Here is a 13,561-nt window from a genome sequence, read left to right on the forward strand (position 1 = left end):
TGAGAACATAAAATTATCTTATTAGGTTCATTTAATCCCCATTTAGTGTAATGTTTTCAATTATTAATACAACAAAGAATGAGTTACCCTAGCAGCCACTTAGGGCCCCGACCCCCATTGCAAGCCACTTCCTGACACTACAAGTAGATAACCTACCCTAAGGTCATAGAATCATAAATCACAAAATCACCATAGTCCTGTACAAGTGACTGAAAAAATACCAAAACATAATCCATAATAAGAGCATCAAATCTCCATGAGCAACTTAAAAGAATCCATTGATAATTATGACCACAATAGTTCTCTGTTGGCACTGAACATATCAATGATAATCACAATATCCATCGGTCCTCATCGAGCAACCATGTAGTATTCCAAAATAAATCTCAATATCCATATCAATGATAAATCACAACTTCCATCAGTTCTCAACAAGAAACCATAAGGAATCTCAAAATAAATCACAATATCTATTGGTTCTCAACAAGCAACCAAAAAGCATCTCAAAATAGATAATACTGATCAAAGATTCCAAAATGGTCAAGCCCAAAACATTTCACAACATGACATCATCAAGAATAAATCAACACTTCAGTCCCATCATGGTGACTAGAAGTAATCCAAGTATGATTGATCGATGACTCAAAAAGGGTTAGGTCAAGTGTCTCATATACATATAACTTAGCTTCACTCAAGAAGACCGATAAGAAATAACAAAAAGTAAATACAAACATCTCATAGAGCATACCATCACATTACCATGGTTGGGTTTTAAAAAGATCGAGATCAAATAGCATCAACATGCCATCACATTCACATAACTCCCAAGCCTCTGGTAGACGTCCTAACTGGTCAACAGTCTAGGACCACCCAAACTGCAAAATCCAAAAACACAAACAATATACATACAACAATGTAAGTTCCATGTTTAGGTTTAGCTCTGAACACACAATGTCAATTCACCACAAAGTTCCAATTTCCATTTCAGTGTGAGTTTTCAAATTTAAAGAGGCACATCTTATTCGATATAGTTTAACCCTTTCTTTTCAAAAAATAGAATACAAAATTACCCCAATCAAATTCCCAAAATAATAAAGATGCAAATACATGTTTGAGTTTGCTCTTGAAGTCACATGGTTATGACAAGTATGAGGTTTTTAGTTTTTGTTTCAAGTATCTTTCAAATGTACAAGATTCTTCATTTAACCTCCAAGTCAACATAGAATTATCCCTCTATTATTTAAAAACAATTTTCTAAAATAGTGAGAAGATAACTATTTACTTATTTAAATCAATGAACTAGTTCCCATTGACTTTCAAATAAAATCAATCACATTATTTCACTAAAATTCAATGTTACCAATTATATAAAATTCCCTTAATATTTAATTTCACTAGAAACAATTAAAGGATAAGTAACCATCTATTACTTAAATTATAAAAATAATGCTCTTTGATTTTCCAGAGATTCATCTTGACTCTATTAAACCAATATTACAATAATAGCTTCCCTTAATTCTAAGAGCATCTCCTATTAGAATAATACTTATTGACTTCCAAATAATTAATTTACAATTTCCTTGAAACACTTCAAGGACAATCATTTATTTAAAATAATCTTCATTGATTTTGAGTAAAATCAATCTTATTAATAATTCAATTATTTAATTCCAATAAACACTTATTAATATCTCTTTTCTTTTAATTTTCCCTCATTAAAAAAAATCCATTTACTTAAATTGACTAATAATTAATTACACTTCTACTATTAAATAATCTTAATTAAATTTTAATTTAATTAGATTAGTTAATGAATCATATAAAACTAATGCATAATAATAAGATTCTATTTTAATTCGAACCCAAACCCAAATGAATTTTCAAATCTTGATTCTACTAAGGGTGGGTTGCAATAATATTTTAATTCCTCAATCCAGATGAAACAACATGCATACCCAAATTTTCACAATATAAAACATTCATCACAAGAATTATCCAAGCAGTCATTTAGCAAACATGATGAAGATAGGAAGAGAGAAAGCATAATAGAGTATGCAAAATAATCACGAGTGCCTACCTGGACACTGATGCTAATTCGCTATGCCTTAGAAAATTGTAGAGAAGCTCCTCCCTTCAAAACCTTCCCCTTTTCGAAAATTCCTTCCTTCTCCAACATTCACAATTTCTCCAAGAACCAAAACCCCCTCCAAGTGACTAGGAGTTCTTGTAGAGGCATATGAGGATGTAGAAGCATACGAGCTTGTCTATACACACTAAGAGAGCTTGTTTGTAAAGGCCTCTAAGATGCATCTAGAATGTGTCTAGAAAGAACTAGGAGATAAGCATGGCAACTAAGCACATAAATTCCACGATAAGAGGATAAACATGATGAGGTCTCTAGAATGTTGTAGACAACATGCGCTCAAATAATATGCTAACTTCTAAGTGTAGACAACATGTACATAATTAGAGTGCAAACTCCTCTGTTGTTAACATGACAACTCACAAGAGTTCGCATACTCCTATGAGAATAAATATTAAAATAATTCACATTAATTTATTCAATATTTACTTTACTCTTTTTAATTTAATTTATTAATTTTAGATCTCATGCACTCACTTTATTAAATCCACTTGTTTTATTCACATGCATGCATCATGTGATCTAGAATCTTTTAATAATTTTAATATCTTTTCCACTTTTAAATTTATTTTTTTGAAACTTAATTGATAAAATAAAAATGAGCTCTAAATATATTATTATTAAATTAATAAATATTATCACGTTCTAAATTTAAACTTATAACTTTTATCTTCAAATTTAATTATATTATTTAATTAATTTCCCCATTAATTAAATAAAATAAATATCATACTAATTTTATATTAAATTAAACCATTAATTAAATCTTTTAATTAGGTTTAATTAATAGAAAATACACTAAAAACTCATAAAGTAAAATACAAAAACTCATCATAGCAAAAGACATACAAAATCAAACCAAAAGGGTTAATATCATGAATTATGTCATCTGGCGTATTCAAAGGGTACCTGACTCAGATACTTGTCCTAATTTTCAATTAGGACAAATGGCTTAAAGGGTTGGGGTTTGGACTTGAGAATTTTATCTCCCCTCTCTTACCATTGAGATAATGTGATAGGGTACGCCCATCCTGGCAATTCAGGGAAGTTGATACTCGGTACCTGTAACGTACATAAAACCCATGCATGTACAAGCACAATATATATACTAAGCTAAATAGGAAATGGCAAGAAGTGGTGAATCATGTAGATCCCAACTAGCAAGTGACTGTGACTCCCTTCCTTAACCACATCAAAAATGCCATATAGAAAGAAAACAAACATGCACACCAGACACATGCAAGCATGGGGTAAGTATCCATAAGAAAACACATATGATAATAAATCATCTTACTAATCATCATTTATAACTACAAACACTGTAATAATCATCATACATACATAAAATATAAAGCACCAAGTAATCTCATCATATATCAACTGAATTTGAAACAATATCTAATAATCTCAAAATAATTTCACTGATAATCATCAACATAAAAATATCCTAAAAGAGTTCGGCCACAATAGAAAAATATGAACTAGGGCAGGCACCACACATCGCTTACACATTGATTCATCATTGGAACCACTGAACATAGGGTGAAGGTGTGCTTTCAAAAAGGAGACTTTTCATATCAAACATATCTGCAATAAATATTTTTTCATGCCCTTTTGGGGCTTTCACAAATCAAAAAATTCCATGCCCTTTCAGGGCTTTCACAAATATACTCACATACTCCATAATCTTCCTTTCTACACCATCATTTCCATTATCACCCCCAAAGCAAGATATGAATAGATATGGCATACAATGAAGCCCATACTCTAAGGTTCTCAACTATATTTCAAGCCTAACTAAGCTCTTCACCCTAGACTTCTCTTCCCTTCCCAAAGGATGAGTGAAGCCCTCACACCCATACAACACTTGACATTCAAATCAAAACCAAAAGGATCAAGAAAGAAAACCAAGAAATTCCATGAATACTATGCACATTGATACCATTACAACACAATACAATGATTCACAATGGCACAACACAATACCAAAATCTACCATCCAAAGATTCACAATAGAATGCAAGATACCGTAAAAAATGCTACATGCTTGCAGATTTACTATGCAATACTAAAAGAAAGAAAATGTACATGGTTTGAAACACCAACCTTGGTCCAAGCTAAGGCAATGATATTTGTTGTAGAGCTCCCTTAGTCCTTCTCCAAACCCTAACCATCTCTAAACTTAGAGAGTGGGTGAACATCCCACTAGTTTGTCCAAGGCTCTCTAATAAGGCCTTCTCACTAACTATTTTAGCAAAGAGACTAAGTCACTCCCTCTTACAAACTTGTCTCCTCTAAATTTTTATATTTGACTTAGTGGAAACATGGAAGAGAACACATGTGACAACTCAAATTTCGAATTGGTGGGAGAATGCATGGGTAAAGGCCCCCCCTAGGCTGTCTAGTCACTATCATGGTCAAAATTAGGTCCCTAACATGTTATACCATCACATGGGTAGCTCATTTTCACATAAAAGTTGCTCTGGGACCACTAATAACCCCTCAAAACTCTAGCCAAGTCCAAATTCGAATTTCCTTTGATTTTGACCCATCTCACCCCTTGTCAAGTGAGTTTACTTACTCATTAACAAGGTAATTAGGTTTAGGGTAAAATGCCACCATGACCAAAACCCTAATTGACATGTCATCACACACTAAATCCACAAGTGTCAAGTGACACATAAAAGCACATTCCACATCACCATGACATGCCCTAAATGCATCCTTATGATTACAAATTCCCACATACAAGCAAACTTACATTTACGAAGCAAAATACTTTCACAATGAGGCTTTTGAATCTTCCAAAGATTTTCCTTGGTTAAACCATGTTCACATAGGTTTGGATCCTATTTCCCCCCAAAATTTCCATGGTTCCACTTGCTGCACATTAAACTTGAACATTAGTAGTCCAAGGGGGTCATATAAATGTATATCATAAATGCATAAAATTTCAAATGTTAGGTAATCTTATTATAATAATTCAATTAAATTTCCTTTCCTAAAAATTTCAAATAAATCATTCAAAATGTTAAGATATCAAGATCTACATATCATAAACCATGATGGTCAATCAACATTTACCTACATATCATGTTAAATCATAAATCATCATAATCATAATAATCAAATTAATGTTTATCTGCATATCACATCAAATTAACATTTATCTACATATCACATTAAATCATAAATCATCATAATCATCATAATCAAATTAATGTTTATCTACATATCGTATCAAATTAACATTTATCTACATATCACATTAAATCATAATCGAATTAACATTTCACATCACATCATAATATAATTCTATCCTGTCATAAAGTTGCATCCATATGTGTTTGATGATTACATTCACAATATCAAGTTCATGATACATATCATAGGTATAGAATACTATTGTAAATGTCAAAATCAATGAATAAAATAAGCCATTGTCCTTCTAAGTCTCAAATAATGTCAAAATATTGAAATGCAAGTAACATACCACCACTTAAACATTACAATTTCACATTACAAGCATTTCTGAAATTTAGTTTCTATCAAGCAATTAGAAAGGTTAGAACATGAATGAAATCATTAATTATATCATTTAGGTCTTAATGTGCAAACATACGTGTAGAACATAAAAATAAAAATATTAAAATAACATCACCCTATAGTCTCGAAAGTATATCAAAACATCAAATTAGAAGTATCATAATGCAAACATGTCATCTATACTATGACAGATTGAGTGAGGTCTCACAAATATATGAAAAAAATAACACATATAAAGTGGAGCAAAAAATATAAACTAAAATAATTATAAAAACTAAAAACTAAACTAAGGGAAGTCACGGTGCTTCACCTTTGCATAACCTAGATCCAATGACTGCTAAGTGTTCTATTTATTATCCCAAGAGATGGATTCTTATAAATAACTACTCATTAAACATGGGTTGATGAGTTTGACTCAAAAATTACATTAAACCCTAATAACAATATCACAATTATCTTGCTATGGAAAAATATCTTTAAAAGTTAATATTAGAAATATGAAAAAATATATTAAAAAAATAGGAACTCCTCCCACAAATATCCTATTGACTAAACTAAAAATTAATATTTAAAGTAAAAAAAAAAACTCATTTAAATAATTTAAAAACTAAAACTTCAATCAATTTAAAAACTCAAAATTAAATAAATAGAAAGAAAAATATGAGTTAAAAGTGGAGATAACAACTAATTAATTTTCTAAATAAACAAAAATAAATAAGAGTTAAAAATAAAGATAAATTAATTTATACATTAAATACATGAGTTAAAAATGGAGATAAATAAATAAATAAGAAAAAAAAAGGACTTAATAGCATAGATAATAGATAATTAAATTAAATAAATCGGAAAAAAAAAGAGAGTTAAAGTTGGAGTGATATAAATTGGTCAAAAAATAAAGGGCTGATAGTTTTCAGGTCAAAGGCTAACAATTTTTTGGCCAAAAAAGTAATTTTATGAGAACAAAGTTCCCACATATAGCCTATCGACTAAATGAATAAATGTTGTTCCCAAATTTATTATTTCTTCTTCATTTGTTTTCTCCCAATTCAAATCTCAAAAAAAAAAAAAAAAATCTCCCCCAACTATCGCTAAATTCCCCCTTTCATATGCATGCTTTCCTCTAAAAAAACCGTGTTGATTTTCTCCCAAAATTTCCTAATTACTACCCAGCTTACATAAGGCTTCCCTTAAATTAAGGCAACATTCTATTAAAGTAATTTTTTGTTTATCTAATTCTATTTCAATTATTAGAAATTGAGGAGATAAGAAATGGAAATATGTAAATTTACTAATTCTAATTTATAATGTCAAATTTATTAAAGTATAAGGAAAATAATTTAATGAAACTATATAAATAATGTTTATTGATCTATTAAATCTAAATACAATTTATGATTATGACATTTTATTTCATTGTTTTAAACAATCATTCGATAATGTTTTGAATTATAAAGAAAATGGATCTATTATTAACCATCATATGGCATTATAGAATGCATAGATGCATAGAAGATTAACCCATCCATTATCTGTAACATAATATAAGAGGTATTTGGAAGCAAGAATTCTAGTTAAGCTCTCTTTTTCATTCTAGAGTAGTAGTGCAGCCTATGATACTCTTATCCCTATTGTCACATCTAATTTTCAGCTATTATAATTTATTTGTTTCTATTTAAAGTCTTGTAATATTTATTTTTCTTATTTCAATAAAAAATTACCAATTAATCATTTGCAAAATGACTCAAATTATATTGTATTGCTTTTATAATTAATATGACAAACATTCTATTACTTTATTATTTTGATATTAAATTATTATATATTTTTAATTTATTAACCATTAAATATAAAAAATCATCATAAATTTCATTGCATGAAAATTGAAAGCTATCAACCAAACCAATTTAAAAACAACAAAATATAATTTAAAAAAAAGAAATGAAATGAATTTATGAACAAATATTTGTCCATCCCCACTCCATTAGTGGAGACTAGCTCAAACAAAAAATATTAAAACAAAAATAAAACAAATGAATAAGAATCCATTAAAAAGATTATGCTACACAATATTAACATATGGTCCTTTAGTTTGTTAGTTTAAACTATTACTCTTCTTCTATAAAAACAAAAATAGATAGCAGAGACGAGCCAATAGCCACTCAGACTAACTTTGTGCACCAGTTCTTAATTGGTATGTAAAAATTTGCCAATTTTTTTGGTGATCCTACGTAGGTGACTGAAAAGCTTAAGCTAACCTTTTGGCTTTTCTGCATTTACAAAACTCTCTCTATAGAACTCATAGAGTGCAGGAGGTGGTCTAAAAGTGTCATTTCAAAACATTTAGCCCAAATGGACCAATTAGAAACCAAGAAAGCTAATAAATGATCAACTATTAGTGCATGTGTGATTGGCTATTAGTTTATGTGATACTATTTTTGGGGTTTTTTATGAACAGTAATTCGAAGGGGGGATAGGTGACAATACGACATGGGGACTTGTTCCCCTATTACTTGTTTTATTAGAAAAATATAATATATAAGAAGTTGAGTTTATTTTCTATTTAAATAATTTTTTATACACATTATAAAATAGGTTAAATATATTTTGTCTCACAAAAAAATTAGCTATATGTAAACAAATTAAATGAAATAAAAGTAAATAGTTTATAAATGATTATATTGGTTTAAATGTTTGATTTAGTTTAGGGTTTATATCTAATTTTGGGTATATGTTTTTATTTAGTTTAATATTATGATAATTTCTTTTAAACATTTAATAAAAGATATATAATTGAAATATATAAAATAAAATGGATTATTTTAAAGTTATTCAGAGTAAAATTGATATTTTATAGTAAATGAAGTATTTTTAAAAATATATTAAATATTTAATAATGCATATCAAGGTGTACAAAGTTACTGTAACACCCTACTTGGGAACCCAAAAGAAATAAACCTAACATGTTACAATGTTCACTAAACTATTTTCTTATTAAAATTTAAACAACATCGAAGTAACAATGCAAAAGCAATATACACATACACATCAAGTACACATAAGCAATTGCAAATACAATTTTGATTCCTCAAGGGTTCCTTTGTGTTGAGTCACTTTAAGAATTTTATATTAATTAGTTTAAGTATCAAGTTCAAGTCCATAATCAAGAGTGAACAACATATACATAACCTCATAAGTAGGTACATGAATACAACTGATACAATGAAATATTTCCTATGAATAACATCCACTGCACATGTCATAGGGTATGCGAGAATAGATATAGGGTTTGTGCAGGATCATGGTGGTTCTAACTATGGCCTTAAGTGGTAATAAAAAAATAGGACATCAATGCTAGTCAACTTGATGTGAAATCTTGAACTAGTTATGAACCTTATATCATAAATTTGTAACAATAGAATCTGTATTAAATTAACTTTAGTTTCTAAAATACTAGCTTTTTCTAATAAAAAAATACAAGTGTTGAAGGCATGGGCAAGGCAAACATTTCTAACTTATTTTTTTAATGTGTGTCTAAATATTTTAAATTACTATGTTATCACTTATTATATAACTTACAATAGGTTACCCTGGTACTGACCACTTTGGATCCGAAACCCCTATTGCAAGACACTCCCAAAAGCATACACCTAGACTACCTTCCAAAAAACTCATAAATCACAATTGTGTCCCATAGCTCAAAAATAATAAAGATCAAATTTAGTTCCATGATAGACAACCCAAAAATATCATTGGTTCTCAAAAGTCAAGTTCTCATAAATTCTCATCAAAATAGAACTTAAAAACCAATCTCAATTTGAATCATAAAATACATCATGATATACAATCAAATAATCACCATAAAAGAAAACTAAAAGCTGCCTCTAGTGCACATCATAACTTGGCCAACTAAATAATCCACAAAGAGAACCATCACGAAAATAAAAATCATGAGACTATAAAGGGAATATAAGAAAATAGATAATTTTTAAGTTATGTGGTTTAATTTTATCATTCTCTATATTTAGATTGAGTCACAAGCATGTGTTTAGACATAAAGTAAGAATTTGCATGTTTACATAAATTGTTATTTGATATACTCATTTAAAAGAAAAAAATTTAAATGTTAAATCTCTTTGTGCATATAAAATGGCATGCAATATTGTCATGTTATTACTTTAAATAATCTTCAATCATAAATGACTTATATTGTTAGATTAAAAATTGATCTTAATTATATTTTTATTTTTTAAAATATGTTAATTTGACTTCAATTTAAGTCCAATATTAATATTTTCTTTCTTTTAATTCATAATGCAACTACAAATAATTCATATTTGAAATTATAATTATAATTAAATTAATCATAATTTATCTCATAATAATAAATATTCTTAACTAAATGATTACATAGTGAACTCTACCATAACTTCTCTTAGAATATAAGAAAATCACAAATACTTGTTTATTAACTTCCCACTTGCATTAATAAATATATAATCAATTATATGCAACTAATAGTTTAACTAGACTTAAGATATCATTTATACTAACTTCCACTTTATAAATAAATGAGTAATATTTATTTAACTTTTAAAATTAATAAATAACACTTTTTTTTCAAAAACAATTTTTTAAAAAAAAATCAGAATTATTATTTTATAATAGAATCTAGAAAATTGAGTTGATAGAATCTAAGGGTGCCTTAGGACGCTTTGGTATTATTTGGGATCCTAGGAGAATTGAATACAAAAGATGGACAACAAACAATAATTGGATGAGTGGAAGAATTAAAAGTTCTAAAGAGGATTTACATTTGGGTCTAATCAATATATATGGTCTGACTCTGATAGCCAATAAGAAAGCTCTATGGAAAGTAATTAGTACCTATATAAACATTTATCCTTCATAGTTATTCTTGATAGATGGGAAATTTAATGCTATTTTAAGTTTAGAAGAAAAACAAGGAGTTTTTAAAATAACCTCCTAAGCCATGACAAATTTTAGAAGTTGGATTACCAAAGACAATCTAATTGACTTTGTCCCAACTAATAGTCTCTATACTTTGCATAACAAAAGGAAAGATTTATGTAAAATAATAGAGAGAGTTGATCAATTTATTTTTAGAGTAGATCTTGGAGATTTTGATCATTTTTTTCAATCCTTTATCCTCCCAAGTGCAGGATTAGATTACTTTCCAGACAAACTAGAAATAATAGAACATCATAAATCATCCAAGAACCCATTCAAATGTGAAAAGATGTGGTTCCAAGATGAGAGATTTATGGCACTCATAAAACAATGGTGGTCAGACGGGAATTTTGAAGGATCCAAAATGTTTCATTTTATATCCAAATAAAAGATGTTAAAGGAAAACATACTAAGGTGGAATGATAAGGACTTTAATAACATATTCAAAGAGAAGCTAGCAATAGAAGAACTGAAAAAACTTAATGAAAAAATCATAAATGGACTAGATAATAAAAAAATATTTAAAATAAAAAGAATTACTATCAAAATAAGAATCTATACTAGCAAAAGAAGAAATATTCTTGGAATAGAAATCAAAGAAAAATTGGTAATCAGATGGGGACCAAAATACAAAATTATTTCATAATAGTACTATTGAAACAATCAAAATATCAACACTATTTCAAAAACTAAAGATGGACTAGGAAATGATATAGAAGATCCTAATCAACTAGCAAATATATTTGTAGACTATTATACTAACATTTCAAAAAATTATTAAAATTCTAATTTACCAGCACAAAGATATATGTTAAATTTCATTCTAATTGTAATATCAAACAAAGACAATAAATTCTTAAATAAGGCATTTTCAAAGGAAGAAATTAAAACAACACTTTTTAACCTCAATCCAGCTAAGTCCCCAAGACTAGATGAATTCCAATATTTTTTCTTCCATAAATGTTGAGATTATATTAGGAGACAAATTATGGCAAGCTATAGAAGCTACTACAAATTCAAGGTCGGAGCTAATAGAGATTAACAATACTTTCTTAGCTCATGTTCCTAAGAAAGTCAATCATGCCAAATGGGGAGATTATTGCCCTATTGTGCTCTGCAACACTATATATAAAATTTTAACTAAGGCCTTAGCTAAAAAACTTAAAGTTGTCTTAGCCAAACTAATTTCAGAAGAGTAAATAGGGTTTATTCCTAATAGATTGATTTTAGATAGAATTATTATTATCTGGGAAGTAACCCAGTCCTCCCAATACAATAAGGAAGCATCTATGCTCATGATATTAGACATACAGAAAGCATATGATAAAGTAGATTGGAGATTCTTGTGTAACTCCATCAAAGCATTTAGTTTCTCACATAAAGTAGATTGGAGATTCTTTTGTAACTCCAAAAATAGCACTCCTCATCAATGGTATTCTAGAAGGTTTTTTCAATATCTCAAAAGGAATAAGTCAAGGAGAGCCAATATCTCAATTCTTATTCATTATTATGAAAAAAAAATTTGGTATAGCTATTAAGAAAGCTCAAGAAGAGTCTCTTAAAGGAGTCATAACAACAGAAGGCATGTTGATAATTACGCATCAATAATTTACAGAGGACACTATCCTTCGAGGAGAAAGTTCCATGAAAGAAGCCTGTAACTTCAAGAATATCATCATAACATATATGGAAGCATCTAGTTAGAAAGTTAATGAAGACAAATCTGATTTTTTTTCTTAAATACCTCACCAAATCTTGAAAATAGCATATGCCCAATCATGGGATTTAAGAAAGGGTCTTTCTCTTGCAAGTACCAAGGAATACAACTTAAAAAAACTTAAGGGATTTTAAATCTTAGCTCCCTATTTTAGACACATTAAATAAAAATGGAAAATTAGAAAGGGAAATGGTTAACTAAGGCATGATGAGAAACTAAATTATAGTCAGTTCTTTCTACTATACCAACTTATCAAATGTTGTGTCTACCTCTACCTAAAGGGGTTAAAAACAACTTACATAAAAAAGGAGAAACTTCTTTTGGAATGGATTAGAAGAAAAGAAAAATAAAACTCTTATAAAATGGGATAACATTTGTAGACCTAAACAAGTAGGAAGCTTAGGAATTAAACAATTAAGTTGGAAAAATGAAGGTTTGGGAGGAAAACTAGTTTGGAGAATGTTTAGGAAAGGGATAGTAAATGTGTTAAAATAATCCATCAAAAATATATGTCATCTTTAGATCCACTATCTATATCTTACACCATTAATCCTCTTAAGGGATCTAGAACTTGGAACTTCATGAAGGAATGTCGACTCCTTGTTAGAAAAAACTTAACTTGGGATATAGGTGATGGTAGAAGGGCTCTATTTTGGGAAGACTCATACGAAGGTCTTCTAGCCCTAGACAACTTGACTATGTCCCCATATATAAAGACACCTTGTCTAACCTCTGGGGTAAATCAGTTATCAATTACCAAATTATCACTGCTTTAGAACACTTAGTCAAATGTGAATGGAAATTAGTTGCTTATACAAGTCTTACAAAAGATAAAAATTTACAATATAATAATTTCATAAAACAAAGAATGGCTAATCACAAAAATAGAAATGATAAACTAATCAGGGATGCATCTAAAGATTAGAAATACAAAGTTAAATTAGGCTATGAACTTATCACTAAATCTCATAGAGGGAAGCAATCAAAATTCCTTTGTAACTATGCTAGGATTCAACTTGTTCACCAAAAGTGGGTATTTTTCTATGGGCAACACTCCAAAATAAGATCTTAACACTAGATAGATTTATGAAAATGGGATTTGAAGAGCCATGAGAATGTTCTCTTTGTGGAAGCAATTCAAAAATAGTAGATCATATTTAATTTAATTGTCCATTTTCTAAAATATG

This window comes from Cupressus sempervirens, chromosome 8 (assembly GCF_028749045.1).
Source record: "Cupressus sempervirens isolate cs-2001-9-10 chromosome 8, ASM2874904v1, whole genome shotgun sequence".
NCBI lineage: Eukaryota > Viridiplantae > Streptophyta > Pinopsida > Cupressales > Cupressaceae > Cupressus > Cupressus sempervirens.